Raw genomic sequence first — 15,062 nt, forward strand, 5'->3', positions numbered from 1 at the left:
ATTTGTACACACACACACACACACACACACACAGTATATATATATATATATATATATATATATATATATATTTGATTTTTGGTTTTTTACTTTTTATTATCCTAGATATTTTATTTATTTTATTTTATTTGGTTGTGTTGTGACTCTAAATAAGAGTCTTATCATAATTGAGAGTATTATCTAAATTAGGATTTTTACTTTAATTAAAATTCTTACCTAGTTTAGGATCTAGATTCGATTCTCTAGATTTGATTTTACTCAATTTGATTTGATTCTAAGTAGGCGTTTGGCCATGAAAACCAAGTATTTTTCACTTTATTTGGTATTTTGGAGTTGGAGTTGAAAATGGAGTTGTGTTTGGTTATAGTTTTTGCAAAGAATATTTGGTTGTTTGAATGTATTGAAAGTGAAAAAAGTGAAAACAAGTTTTTTGGTGTTTTCCAATTTCAAATACAACTTCAAATTGGTGTTTTCAAATTCCAAGTTGTATTTGAAATTTCTATGGCCAAACGTTGATTTTCAAATAAAGTGAAAATATTTTCCGGGAAAAAGTAGAAAAACTTGGCCAAACGGGCCTGTGGCACAAATTTGGTAAAATAAATTAGTTGCTAAAATCCCTTGGGTTACAAAAAAGTATCAAAAGTTGCTAAAACCCATTTTGAACCTTTAGGATATATAGGAATTTTATTGTAAATAGTTTTATTTTTATTTTTTATCATTCAATGCCTTATAGTTTCATAATCTTTTATCCATCAAATGGTGTCATATTCTAATATTTCCTTACTGTGGTGGCTAAAACTGAGTAACAATGATTAGTAATGATTCATATAATCAATCTTAACTTATTTGAAGTTGAAGCGTAATTATTATTGTTATTTGATGGCAAAAATTGACATGGACAACTCACGTTAATTACGTTGCTGGTATCGCTTCAATTTTAGGCTAATGTTCACGTGACAACATATAATTTGAACTAATTATTCAACAAGTGACCATTTGCATATGAGTTAGGTGTCCAATTGAAGCAAAAAAGAAACAAAAAGAGATGTACAATTGCTCTCCTAGAATGGATAGTGGTAGTTAGGAACCTGAAGCGTGGGTTGCAAGAATATAATGTGTAGTTTAAGTTTTTTTTTTTTTCTTTCTTCACAAACCTAAATTTCGTGAAACAAAATATATTTTTAATTACTTTACAGCAATACTGAGTACTGGCATTATTATTATTAACCAAAAAACTTAACACGAGCAATCTAAATAATATAAGAAACACAAGGAAATTGTGGTTTAATTTTATCGTCGTATAACATGTTTGTTAGATAATAATGCATACAACAGCAATAGACTAGTTAATGATATCGGACACGCTATATGAATTCTTCATCAATTAATTCTGGAAGAGGTGGAAGAAGGGTTAGTTTAAGATTCCAATTTTGTTATGCTAAATCTTATAAGAATATGTGCTAATTACCTAAACAAGGCATCAATGGATTAGGTCATATATCAACCACTCTACATATTACATATATAAAAAATCTTATAATTATCATCCTCCAATTTTTGTTTAATACAAGTTGCTTTGGAATAGCTAGCTTGTTTTCTACTAAATGTGTTGGTTCACTTTTCTTTTGATCTCTCTTGCCATATAGGAATTTCTAAAGTTCAAAACAAGGCGGGATACATCTACGGGCCATTAAATTTATCAATATTTTAAAAAAAAAAACTTGAACTATGACATATTCGATTGATCAATTTAACATATGATAAGTGTTTTTGACCATTTTTTCCGTTTTTGAAACTTTTGAGAAAAGATGTCATGAATCGCTCATTACGTAGATAAGTTAACCATTCTTAAGATATTTTTGTACCTTATTTAATTATACGAATTAATCTCCATTTCTAAGGACCTTTTAAAACCGCACGCATATTCCAATTGATGTTGATTTGTATACTTAAAAAGAAATATTTATGTGATTAACTTATCACGTAATGGATGCTTTTTCATGAACATGTGTAGAAACTTTCCAAAATAAATATGAGTTGAAAGTGTCTAAATGTTCTTTCATGTATATTCGGGTAAATACAATATATCACAAACTATTATTCAAGTGTTTAAAGTTTAAATAAAATTTTTCTTTGATAAATTCAAGGGCTATCGATTTATTAAGCCTTAAAACAACACAAAAAGAAAAAAAAAAAAAAAAAAAAATTACGAACATGGGATCCAGTTTTTTTTTATTTTTTTATTTGGGGGGATGGAAAGAATATATAAAGAACAATATTGATTTTTTTCTTGAAAAAACTTTTAAAGGTCTTTTCAACCAAACATCATCAAAGAGAAAGCTTTCAGTTTGTTGCACAACCGAGAAACACCTTTGGAGTAGGTTATTATTTTCCATCCTTCCAATATCCTCTTGCATATATGGGTAAAAGTTAAAAATTATTATACTCATGAAAGCAGGTTCAATGTGAAAATAATCTTTTCTTGAAAATGTGAATCTTTTGTTAGAATAAATGTGAGTTCCAAAATGCAATAGCACAATGGAAAGGTTTTGAGAAGGGCATATACTACTTTTCCTTTTCATTAAAGTGGACACTATTTTTCTGTTAATGATACTAATTTTTCTATATTTATTACTTCTAGAAATGCACTTATAGCTTTTTCTATTTTCTCTAATTCTCTTCTACGTTCTATATCTCTATATAAATACCATATAATAACTTTTTTGTCTTGTTAAAGGGTTTCTTCATACAATGATTATTTATTATATATATATATATATATATATATATATATATATATACATATAATCGACATAAAAGTAATATCGTTAATTTCTCGCGAAACTATTTATAATTTCGGATAACCATACACTTGGTTTGTCTCACTTCAAATTTTAGGAAATGAGATATCTTGCCATCTTACAATTTGAATATAAGAAAATGGCATTTTCAGATCACATATGTGTAAAAACGAAGATCTATTGTAAAAAGGACATAAAATTAAGTATATTTTGTAAGTGGCCTACAAAACCATTTCTCTCCAAATTGTATGGGCCATTAACGGGTTTTAAATGAGAAAATTACGGCCTAATATTCTTCGGTCATTTATTTTATAAAATTGAAAAAAGAACATGGTGCGACTGTCAGCAATTTAAATTGCCCTACTTTGGACTATATGACCTGAAATTAGGGATGTTCACGGTTTGGTTAAAAACTGATCCAAACCGAAAACCAAAACCAAATCGATTGAATAAACCGATATTTACTTGGGTTAGGTTTGGTTTGGTTTGGTTTTGAATTTTTAAAAACCGATAATATTTGGTTTGGTTTTAGTTTTACTAAAAGCAAACTGAAGAAAAAACGAACCAAACCGACAAATTTTATACACAATTTTTATAATTATATATATACAATACATTAATTTTTATAAATACTTTTAAATAATTTACATAATTTGTAAGAAAAAGTTTATTTTATCTCTAATGGGCAAATGAACTTTATACCTTAAGCCGATTTTAAAAAAGAAATCCATGAATTCAAACTCAATTATTCAAAGAAACAACTACCGTATATGAGATTTACCTAGATTTATTTTTTGTATTTCTTATAAACTTTATTCACTTAATTTAATTCATAAATCCCAAGACATTTTCTCCATAATGCAAGAAATTATAGCTATCACAATAAAAGGGTAATAATGGATTATAAATTGGAAAAGGATAGAAAATTCTATCCTAATTGTAGGAAAAAACATGAAAGAGAGAAATACCGTTAATTTTCTTAAAAAACCGAAAAAACGACAAACCAAACCGACTACAACCAAACCGATGGATATGTATTATATTTGGTTTGGTTTGATTTTAATAATTTTAAAACAGATTGATTTGGTTTTAATTTTAACCCAAAACCGATCCAAACCGATCCATGAACCCCCTACCAGAAATATATATTAGGCCTAAAATAAAGATCAGTTATAGTCAAACCTTAAAAATTTCACCCCCCCCCCCCCCCCGCCCCCACTTTCTCCTCTCAGTGCTTTCTTCGATGATTACCCTTTTCAAAATTTGACCGAATCGCTGCACTAAACCACCATTGTCGAAAATGGTATAATACATATATTTCCCCTTAGAACTACTTCTATTTCTGCTTCTTCACTTCCCGCTGACCTCTTCCTCTTCGCTATGGCTATTTTTTATCACCAGATATGAGGTTGCGATGATGATAAATGGTATCCAGAGTTCGGTCGGGATTTGACGTGCAAGAAAAGGCACTTCCACAATTGTACCCTTAACACCATCACCAATAATTATATTATCTCCCTTAGAAGCAGCTTTCCTCTTCATACAGCCAAGTCTGAGGGGCTGAGATGCTCGTTTACTAGTTGTGAAACTCAGTCACCTTGCCAACCTGCCGAAGTTCATTGCACCATCATTCTGGCAATCCCTTCCAAATGACTACTAGGATCGATAAAGAAAAATAATGGAAATTTGATTTCAGTAATGCACTTGACAAGCAGTGGCAAAGACAGGATTTTTTTCTAGGGGGTTCAAAAATATAAAAAAGTAAGAAACGAGGAAGCCAAGGGGGTTTAACATCTACTATTTATACATAAAAAATAATTTTAATCTTATGTATACATTTAATTTTTTGCCGAATATTTTTCACCATCCCGCCACCACTTTGGCCCCTATTGACAAGATTGTCATTTATACGTTGTGTAAATAATATATAGTAATTGTATAATATGTTATAATTAGTGTGTATACATTATGCACCGATAATACGTGGATTATACATTAATTATACCTTTAGTACACACAAATTATACAACCCCCATTAAAAATAATACTTAGAATTACATGGCTACGGTGGATACCGATAAAAATGTATATAAAATGTATATGTATTGTATGAAAAGTGTATCTACATGTATATAATAACACAAATACACTTTTTTATAAACATTCGGTGCTCATACAATTGTATACACAATACATATGAAGTATATAATAAATGTATATATAGTGTATATAATTGATATCTTATTTATATAAAGTGAATTTACATATGGTGGAAGAGAAAATCTATGAATTCGTCGAAGAGCATGGACTTCAACACCTATGATACAATGATTTTTTTATTCTTTTTTTATTAAAAAAAGTCTTTTGATTTTTTTTTTTTTTAATGACGCTAAACCCCACTATTATCGATTATATGACCATTTGATTATCAATAACCAAATGGCTTTTGTCCCTATGAAATTTGGCCCAATTCCTTAGTCATCATCCATGGAGACCAACCTCCCGCACGAGACATTTCTTTCCACTTTAACCAAACTTTTTCAAATGTTCTTTTGGACCCATCAAATTATATTTTTACATGGGTCTCTTCTAAATTTACATGAGTCCGTTAACTTAAATGACCAAAAAGTGACATTTGAGACCAAAATAATTCATTAGACAAAAAAAAAAAAAAAAGGACAAAAGTACCTTTTTGCGCACTAATTTAGTGCGCAATAGGGTTTAATAAAACGGCACAACCCTTTGTTCATTGGCCAAAAGTTTTGAAATTCACGTTTTTCCTTACTTTGACCAAAAGATTAATCATGTTTTGAAAAAACGCCTAATATCAATATTTTATATAGAACCTAATATCTTTTTCTACGAACAATAATGTAGGCTCAACACATCAAGTATACCTATACGTTTGGATCGTCGTTTTAGTGATTGTAAAAAAAAAGTAAGTTTTATTTGTTTGGAAACTTGTTATCTTTAGGTTTAAGTATTTTATTTTATAGGATTTTTGATTAATTTAGTGTCGCACGAGTTATTAAAAACGACAATAAAAACTAAGACAACTAATTATCATTAAGAAAATAATACCAAAGAAAAAAAAATAATATTAACATAAAATGTACATTTTATTTACAAATACACAATCTCCATCCCCCTAGGTCCCACATATGGGAACCTTAGAATAACCCTAGGCCCAAGGCGAACCCCACCACCCTCACCATCATCTCCATCCCCCTCTTCTCCTTAATCCGCAATAGGATGCTACGCGTGGCAAAATCATCCTTCCTTATTTTCCTTGGGCCCCGTTAAAAACATGCTTCTTATGGAGACGAGTGAGGCGAAATGTCACTCGACCCTCATTAGCATCGGAGATGGGTCAATCTCGGGTTGGAGACGGGTTCCACGTGCGGAAGAATAAACACGAAATTACATATAAACAATTTAGTTTAGATTAAATTAAAAAACATGAAATAATATATAAACAATTAACTAATACATTATTTTATTGTAAGAAATCAAACCTGTGTCGACGGATATGAGATTTTTTATGAGAGGGCTCGGTTGGCTCCTCGCGGTTTTCCGAGCGGTCCTTAGGAGTTCGAGATGTAGATGATGATGAGTTGAGTCGGGGAAAACGGAACCTAAGAAATGAAAAATTATATAATAATTAGTATACATATTTTTAATTTGTAAAATAATTATTCTAAACACTTACATCTTGGCTCGGAAACATGTTGAAGTCCTCGAATAAGGACTCGAACTATCCCGTGCACCCCGCATCACGAATCACGAATAGCCCCATGGATGACGGGCGGCGGGCGGCGTGCGGACGATGGCCAAAAATGTATGAAAAATAAATTCGGCGTTGTGATAGAGGTGTGACGTGATCCTAATGATATCCATATGTATCAACGGATACCGCGACCTCCATATACGGGCTCAATTGTATACAAAACGCCGAAACGTGATCCAAAATCGATCATATAGCGTCCATATATAATTCGTAAAAAGAATTGAATTAGTTAACAATAAAAGACTTGTAGTAAAAAAATAAATAACATATTAGTGTTAAATCAAAAACTTACCGTGTCCGCCGTCATACGATCTAGCTAATCCCCGTAATGGGAGAACTCGTACGTGCGTGTATCCACATTAATCTCGATTACGCCCCGTCCATCTTCGCGCGTATGACACCATATCAACAATATAGTCAATCGGAGGGTGAATATACGTCGAAACATGTCTCATCCTAGTCCACAACTATATTCGAAATGTATCATTAAAAAAAATATTTTATTAGTCATCGTTTCAAAAGCTATATTTAGAATAAAATTACACACACTTAAATATATTACCCGGAACATGACATTTGACAAAATTTATTAGACAATAAATAAAAAGCCCGTAACGCTAATATATATATAGTGATGTAATTAAGTCTTATTTAACATCCAAATCGCCCGTATGCCTTTGTTCATTGGTCAAAAGTTTGAACCCGTCATGACGTGTTCCAACAACGGATGACCCCCCGAATACATGAGAGGTCATGTTTCAAAAGCACGAGCACGTTAGTCAACATCCACCGAGGCGTGTCCTTTTTCCAATGCTTTATGTCTACGAGGCGCGCTGAGCAGAGAGAGATACGGAAAAGAGAGAATGCATCGACACTCGACTTTTCGTCCCGCGTAGAAAGATCCGGAGGCTTTTAATTTTTATGGCTTGGTTAACCCCTCCTTACGTCGACATCTATTAGGCCAATCAATATACAAGCATAATTAATTATCATTAAATGACCTCCGCATCCCAAAAAAAAAATGGCCTCACCGGGGAGAGATAAAATGTATTTTCTACATCGCCATCGCTCAATCAAAAGTCACAAAGAGTCCTATCATGCTATATTCGACCAAAAAAATGGTAGATACAAAATATATATCTAAGGCGCGAAAAAAAAAAATATATATAATAACCTATTCCATGCTTTTCCATCAACCGGGACGGAATAGCTTTAATCTACATCCTCATCCCATACTAGCCGGGACCTATGACGGCCAAAAGTTTTGAAATACCTCTCGGCTCTCGAACTCCAAAGGCGGGGCTCAAAACGGAGGAATATCAATATTCGTTTTATAGCATTTTTAATTAATCATTAACATGTAATACTAATTATGTAATCTTTCATCGAAAAGTTATACTAAGGATGTTCAAACCTAAACTAAGGATGTTCAATTTCTAATTAGCACTAATCAAATAATTAAAAAATAAATAAATTAACAAATAAAGATATAAATGTTTTACAATTCATTATCAAACAATAAACAATTAGCTAATCAAACAATTAACAAATCTTTCACAAATAAAAATATAAAGATTAACAATATCATTATCAAATAATTAACAATTAGCTAAAACAATTAGCAAATAATTAATAAATAATTAACAAATAAACAATTAACTAATCAAACAATTAACAAATAATTAATACATAATTAACAAATAAATAATTAGCTAATCCGACAATTAACAAACAAACAATTAACTAATAAAAATTAAAAAAATAACGAAAAAAAACGCAGTGATCAGCCCACATTTGCACAAGAAAAAAGTGGGTAATTTTTTTTCCGAAATCCGCAACTATTACATAATAATCATGCTTAGGAGAATAATATATTTAACAATGTAATAGAAAATTCATAGTGAAATACCTAGATTGAAGGTTCTTTTGAGTTTTTGAAATTGAGATCTACGCCGCTTTATTCCGAAATCAAAATAAAAAACAATATTACTTTAAATTAAAAAATACGAAAAGGACATTTTAATGTGGGACCACGCTGTTTTTGCTTGATAATGGCGTTTTGATTTTTAAGGGGGGGGGGGAACCGATCGGTCGGGAAGAAGAAGGCCTTTTATTAAACCTTTATTCCGCGCTATGGCAAAACGGAGAGTCAAGAGAGGGGAATGGTAAAATTACAATTTAGTCCTATCGCGCACTAAAATAGTGCACAAAGCGTACTTATGTTTTTTTTTTTTTTTTTAATGAGTTATTTTGATCTCAAATGTCACTTTTTGGGTCATTTGCAGACTCGAAGTTACATACCACCTGCTCTCTTTTCCTATTTTATCTTCCATATCATTTTGTCACTCTAAAATACTCACGCCCATATGCTTCTTTTGTCCTCTTTAATTTAATCACAAAAATGACGTCATTTTTACAGAGATTTCATTATCACAGAAAATATTTGTGCAACTCAATTGAGGAAAACTCACAGAAAGCACCTTCTTTTTCATCGAACTTCATGTCTACAAAAAAAAAAATGGAATTGCGAGAGGTTGAAAAGTTGCAATTTGCGGAGCTTTTAGCCTCCACTAGTTGCTACAAGAGACTAAAACCTCCGCAAATTGCAACTTTTAACCTCCACAAATTACTCATTTTTTTGTAGTGTATATGAGGCGGCACCATCATCTACTACTTTTTGTTTCTGGATTCAAATGGTATTTGTGAATAAAGAACTTTGGGAAATAGATTGGTAGCTATTAGAACTGGTCCGAGCCAATTTGAACAGCAGGAAAATTGACGAAGAAGAAGACCTGGTTCACCCTTACTTTTGTGTATAACAGCGTGATACATTTTTTTTATACATAGTTATACATTGTTTATACATGGTTATACATAACATATACAACAATATACACTATATATGCAATGTAGATAACGTATAATAGCGTATAAGGTAATATGTATTGTATAATAATGATACAAAGTGTATATGCACTTTTATACATACATGTTATATAGATCAAAAATGAAGAGGTTCTGCAGTGGCTCGGGGGAATAATATAAAAAAATGACATTGAAAGAGATTTGATTTCTTAATTCTAATGTAAACATATGTAGACCAGTCCAAGTGTAAATAATTATACGATTATTCAGGGTGTAAACTATTTATTTGGGTTGTACATTTGTGTAAGAAACCCTTGTTAAATTGGGATTCTACATAATGTGTCAACACATAATATTTCTAAACAAAAAATTATTATTCCTTTTAATCACTTTTTTTTAAAGCCACCTTCACAGTGGGGGTTAGGCTTGACTCCTTACTTCGTATATTAATAACCAAAAGGAGAATACATGTACTTGAAGTATAATTAGCCTAACCTCTTAAACAGTTTCTAAGTCAATGGACAAGTCCATTGCTTTACGATATTTTCTACAAGAACTAGTCTTGAGATATGCACAAAAATTAAGACCATAAGGCTTTATACATTTACTGAGAGCTAGGCTCTCATGACCACTGTTAAGGGCACAAAAGATGAGGGTCCACAAATAAAAAATTAATAAAAATACCGTATTTACCAAAGGGGGCGCCCAAAAATTTATATACCAAAGAAGATATCGTGGCCGATCCATATACCCTAAAAAAAAAAAAAAATGACCGATTACAAGTCAACGAAAAATTAAAAAAAAAATAATTGTATAACGTGGACCGATCCACGTTATACAATATAAATTGTAAAACGTGGATTTTGAGTTTTTGAAATATATTTTGTAAAACGTGGACTGATCCACGTTTTACCTCTAAATTTTTTTTTTTTTTTTTTTTTTTTGGAGCAATAAAAAAAAAATTTAGTAAAATTTTTTTTTTTTGTAACACTTAGTGTGTTTTTTCATACTTTGACCAATGATTAATTTTTGCTTGAAACGTCATTTTATATAGAACATTAATATTTTTTGTAATACTAATAATATATCAATACATTTTAAGGATACGTGAGACGTTATCGTCATTTTTTAGGGGTTGAAAAGGTGCCCAAGTAAGTTTTGTTTGATCCGTAAGGTTATTTTAGTCAACTTTATATGTTGAGAAAATTAATCGACTATTTTCAAAAATTGAAACCGCGTGTGAAATTGACATTCACAGTACATTACCTTGGGATTTTTACGTTGAAATCTATCGCGTATCATCATCTTATAAAAATAAAACCGAAAATTTCACGCCAATTTGGGGGAAAATCGAAATTGTCCATAAAAAGGCGTTTTTTAAAATCAAAAATATAAAGCCAAAATTCAGGATTTGTCCGCATAGATCTCGAAAAAATACGCAAGTTCAAAAAAAAACGCGTAAAACGGACGTACGAGCGCAAAGTTATGACCATCTAAAGTTTACTTTTTTACAAATAGCTTTTTCTCCCTATATTTTTTAGAATTATATTTATATTCAAAATAATGTTTTATCGTGATTAAAAAATAACACGCTTAAATCAAAAAATTAAAAAAATAAAACACTTAAACCTTAAACAAAACTTATTTCGGCACCTTTTCAACCCCTAAATGACTATCCGAACGTCTACATATCCTATATATATGAGCCTACATTATTGTAGTTAAAAATATCGTGTTCTATATAAAATATTGACGTTTCGAGTCACACACGACTAATCATTGGTCAAAGTATGAAAAAACATAAGTTTTTTCAAACAAAAACTTACTTCGGGGGACCTTTTCAACCCCTAAAATGACGATCCGAACGTCTACGTATCCTTGATTTCGAATATACTTACATTATTGTAAACAAAAAAAAATATCCAAGTTCTATATAAAATATTGATACGTTATTTTTGTCTTCACACACGATTAATCATTGGTCAAAGTATGAAAACACACTAAGTGTTACAAAAAAAAAAAAAGTTTACTAAATTTTTTTTTAGTGCTGTCAAAAAAAAAAAAAAAAAAAAATTTAGAGGTAAAACGTGGACCGATCCACGTTTTTAAAATATATTTTAAAATTTGGATCTCATCCACGTTTTACAATTTATATTGTATAACGTGGATAACCACGTTATACAATTAAATTTTTTTTTTAATTTTTCGTTGACTTGTGTCGGCCAAATTTTTTTTTGGGGTATATCTAAAAATCACCCACGATATACCTTTTAAGATATAAATTTTGGGCACAAAAATACGTATATTTTTATACCCTGTTAAACAGGGCTTCGATCACATACACGAGGTATCACACCAGGAAACTTGATTTCATTGATCTTTTTGTTCCTAACTCGAAAGTTAGAATATCCCCATTTATCCATGTTTACAAGTCCTTTCACTTGTCTTGAGAGTTCTTCAAAAGAGTTGTATATCTTGGGGTTCTGAGTTGAGTGACTTAGAGTCGCAAGTTTGTCAGCTACTTTGTTGGCCTCCCCATAGCAATCTTGAATGTTCCAGGTAGTTCCAGTCAAAAAATGTCTTATCTCCCTGATTATTGAGTAGATTTGCAAGCAAATTTTAAAAACTTCCTTATCGAAGCTTGGAGTAACATGAAGTCACTTTCAAGGATGAGGTTGTAGAAGCCATTCTGAATGCACCATTTGATCCCACAAAACATATCCTTAGCTTCTCCTAGATTGTTGGATCCATTGCTAAAGTTTACTGAGTATGCCATGATCATTCTTCCTTGACGGATCCTGACAATTCCGTCTCCTCTACTGGAGTTCTTCTTGTGGCTTCCATCACTGTTGATCTTGTATGAGTTTATGCTTGGCTTGTTCAAATAGATGATACTGCAAACTTTAAAAGCCATTTAAAAAAAAAAAAATTGCTTTGAGCATTTTTTTAAACAAAAATAACCTGTTAGCTTTCTCTTTGTTTCTCGCTTTTTCCTCTCTTTTCGTTTCTTCTTTGTTTCCCTAATTCTTCATCCATCTTCCCTTCTTCTCATTAGTCCGTCTCCTTTTTTCTTTTTTACTCTTTTATTTGATTTTATCAAACCAATTTAAGTACTAGCCGGAGAGTTTTATTTTCCTCTATGTCTTCCTCCTAGTAGATTCCACCACCATCGTTGGAGAAATTTGGTCTACTGTCATCCACCTCTGCCCAGATTCAAAGGGTTCTCTATTAGAGTTTTCACCAGATCAGAATTGAAATCGAAAATTTTTCACGTGGGTTATTATCTTGGAATGCAGGTGTAATGATGACTAGAGAGTGTTTCTAATGGTTAATTGGAGGTTAAAACAACTACACAAGTATGCATGCGTTGTATAATAATAATAATTATATACCCGTTGTATAATAGACGCATCTAATATGTATAACAATGTATAATGGGAGCATAACAAAATGTTATACATTGTTATACAATCTATATATATTGATTATACATTGTGTAATTGCGCTCAGGTTTTCTATGAAAAAGATACACCTTTGACCGCTTGGCCAAAATATTTACACTCATATATATAGGGTTTTGCTAACCTACAACATGAAAGTTGTAGGTTAGCGCTAGGGATGTTTATGATTCTGTTTGGGTCGGTTATTGATTAAAACCATAACCAAACCAATTTAGTCGGTTTTTAAATGTCCAAAAATCATAACCAAACCAAATAAAATAATAACCACCGGTTTGGTTATTGTCGGTTTGGTTCGGTTTGGTTGGATTTTTCGGTTTATGACTAGCAGCCATGAGACTTATCAGTAAAACATTAAAAAGTTGAAAAAGACATGTCTTTTTTTTTTGTTCAAACGATAACTTTTATTTATCGTTTAAGGTGGAACATACATCATAGAAACATTTTCACTATTAGTGATAGTGTCGTACTCAAGTTACCCAAAGTTACTAAACTATTACATATAGAACTAAAAACTAAGTAAGTAGTGGCTGCATCATTTTTGTCATCTTAATACACATACCTGGAAATAAAGTAGAGCATAAGAGCTTTTAGTTGTTGTTACAAACATACATATTAATTAAACATAAAGACTACCTAAAATTAAAATTAAAATGAAAATATATGAAATAAAAAAACTTTGTGTAATGATCCCAAACTTTGGGGCAGTACTTGCATTTTGCCCTCAATTCTCCCATTTTATTAAAAAAAACTTTGTGTAATGATCCAAAAATTCAAATGTTTTTCTATCATTATCTCAAAGGCTAGGGTCTCGACTACCATTTGTTCTTTTTTCTTTTTTTAGGAGGATTACCCACGGAAGAAGTATTAGAGCATTACCATGCTTGAGTTGCGAGAAATGCCGATGTTGCGAAGTATGTCTTCTATAGGAACTTCCAAATTTACAACCTCTGTCCTTTTCATATGAAAAATATTAGAAGTTTAGGACCCATTCAGACAAGAAAAAAGAAAGGTATAAATTTGAAAAAAAAAAGAAGAAGAAAAAACAACCTAAAATCAAATGGCTGACAAAGAAAGACTAAAAATTTAAGTTAAAGATATTAGACTCTAACCCGAGAACTAGAGAGTGGTTTACACTTAACACTTAAAGAGTTAAAAGACTTAAAAGACGTGACTTGACATATTCTTAAAAACATGAGCCTTTAACAATCATGTGAAATAAGTAGACCAAAAATCAAATTAATGATTAAAAGGTATAAAATATTTATAATTATTTATGAAAAACTAATATTATACATATAAATAATTATAAAATTTATGTATATAATTTATCGGTTTGATTCGGTTATTTATTCGGTTATTTTTTAATATAACCATAACCAAACCAAATATTATCGGTTTTTAAAATTTAAAACCAAATCAAACCTAACCAAACCAAATGTCGATTTTTTTATTCGGTTTGGTTAAATTTTCGATTTGGTTTTGATTTTAACCAAAACCGTGAACAGCCCTAGTTAGCACCCTACCCACTTTTTAGTTCACCTAAATACCCTTATTATTCTTTACTACTCCACTAAAATTAACGACCTTTCCGTCATTTCATAAAAACCCCACCCCTTTCCCTCTCCTTATCCAAACTTCCAGCCCTCAATTAGATTCTCACTACGGTGATAATTTTGAGCATCAATCCAGCAGTGCAACTTTTAATCAATCCTGAGAATTAGCAATCACATAAATTATTCTTCCGTCTTTATTTCCAATTATAAATGTTTGTGATTATTTTAAAAATTATAGTAAACAATAAATGCTGAAAAATGTACAGAGCAAAAAGTTTTGGGGTTCCACTAGCAGTCCGAAATTGAAGTTTGACAGTCGTGGTTCTAATGGAGTTTTGTCAAACAATCGCAGTATTGCAAATGTCTAGCAGTACAGATGCAAAGATAAATTTATACCCAGCAGAATGAGGGAAGAAAAAGAAAAAGAAATGGTAGAGGAAAAAGAGAAGGGTGAGTTCACCGAAAAACAATAAAGAAAAAAGCTTCGAAAGAAATTGGCGAAAGGTTTTGGCGATAATAAAATTGAGAGAAATTGAAAAAAAGGGGGGAAAAGCAGAGAGGGCAATGAGAAAAACCATGGCTAAATTATTATTAT

This window comes from Lycium ferocissimum, chromosome 7 (assembly GCF_029784015.1).
Source record: "Lycium ferocissimum isolate CSIRO_LF1 chromosome 7, AGI_CSIRO_Lferr_CH_V1, whole genome shotgun sequence".
Classification (NCBI taxonomy): domain Eukaryota; kingdom Viridiplantae; phylum Streptophyta; class Magnoliopsida; order Solanales; family Solanaceae; genus Lycium; species Lycium ferocissimum.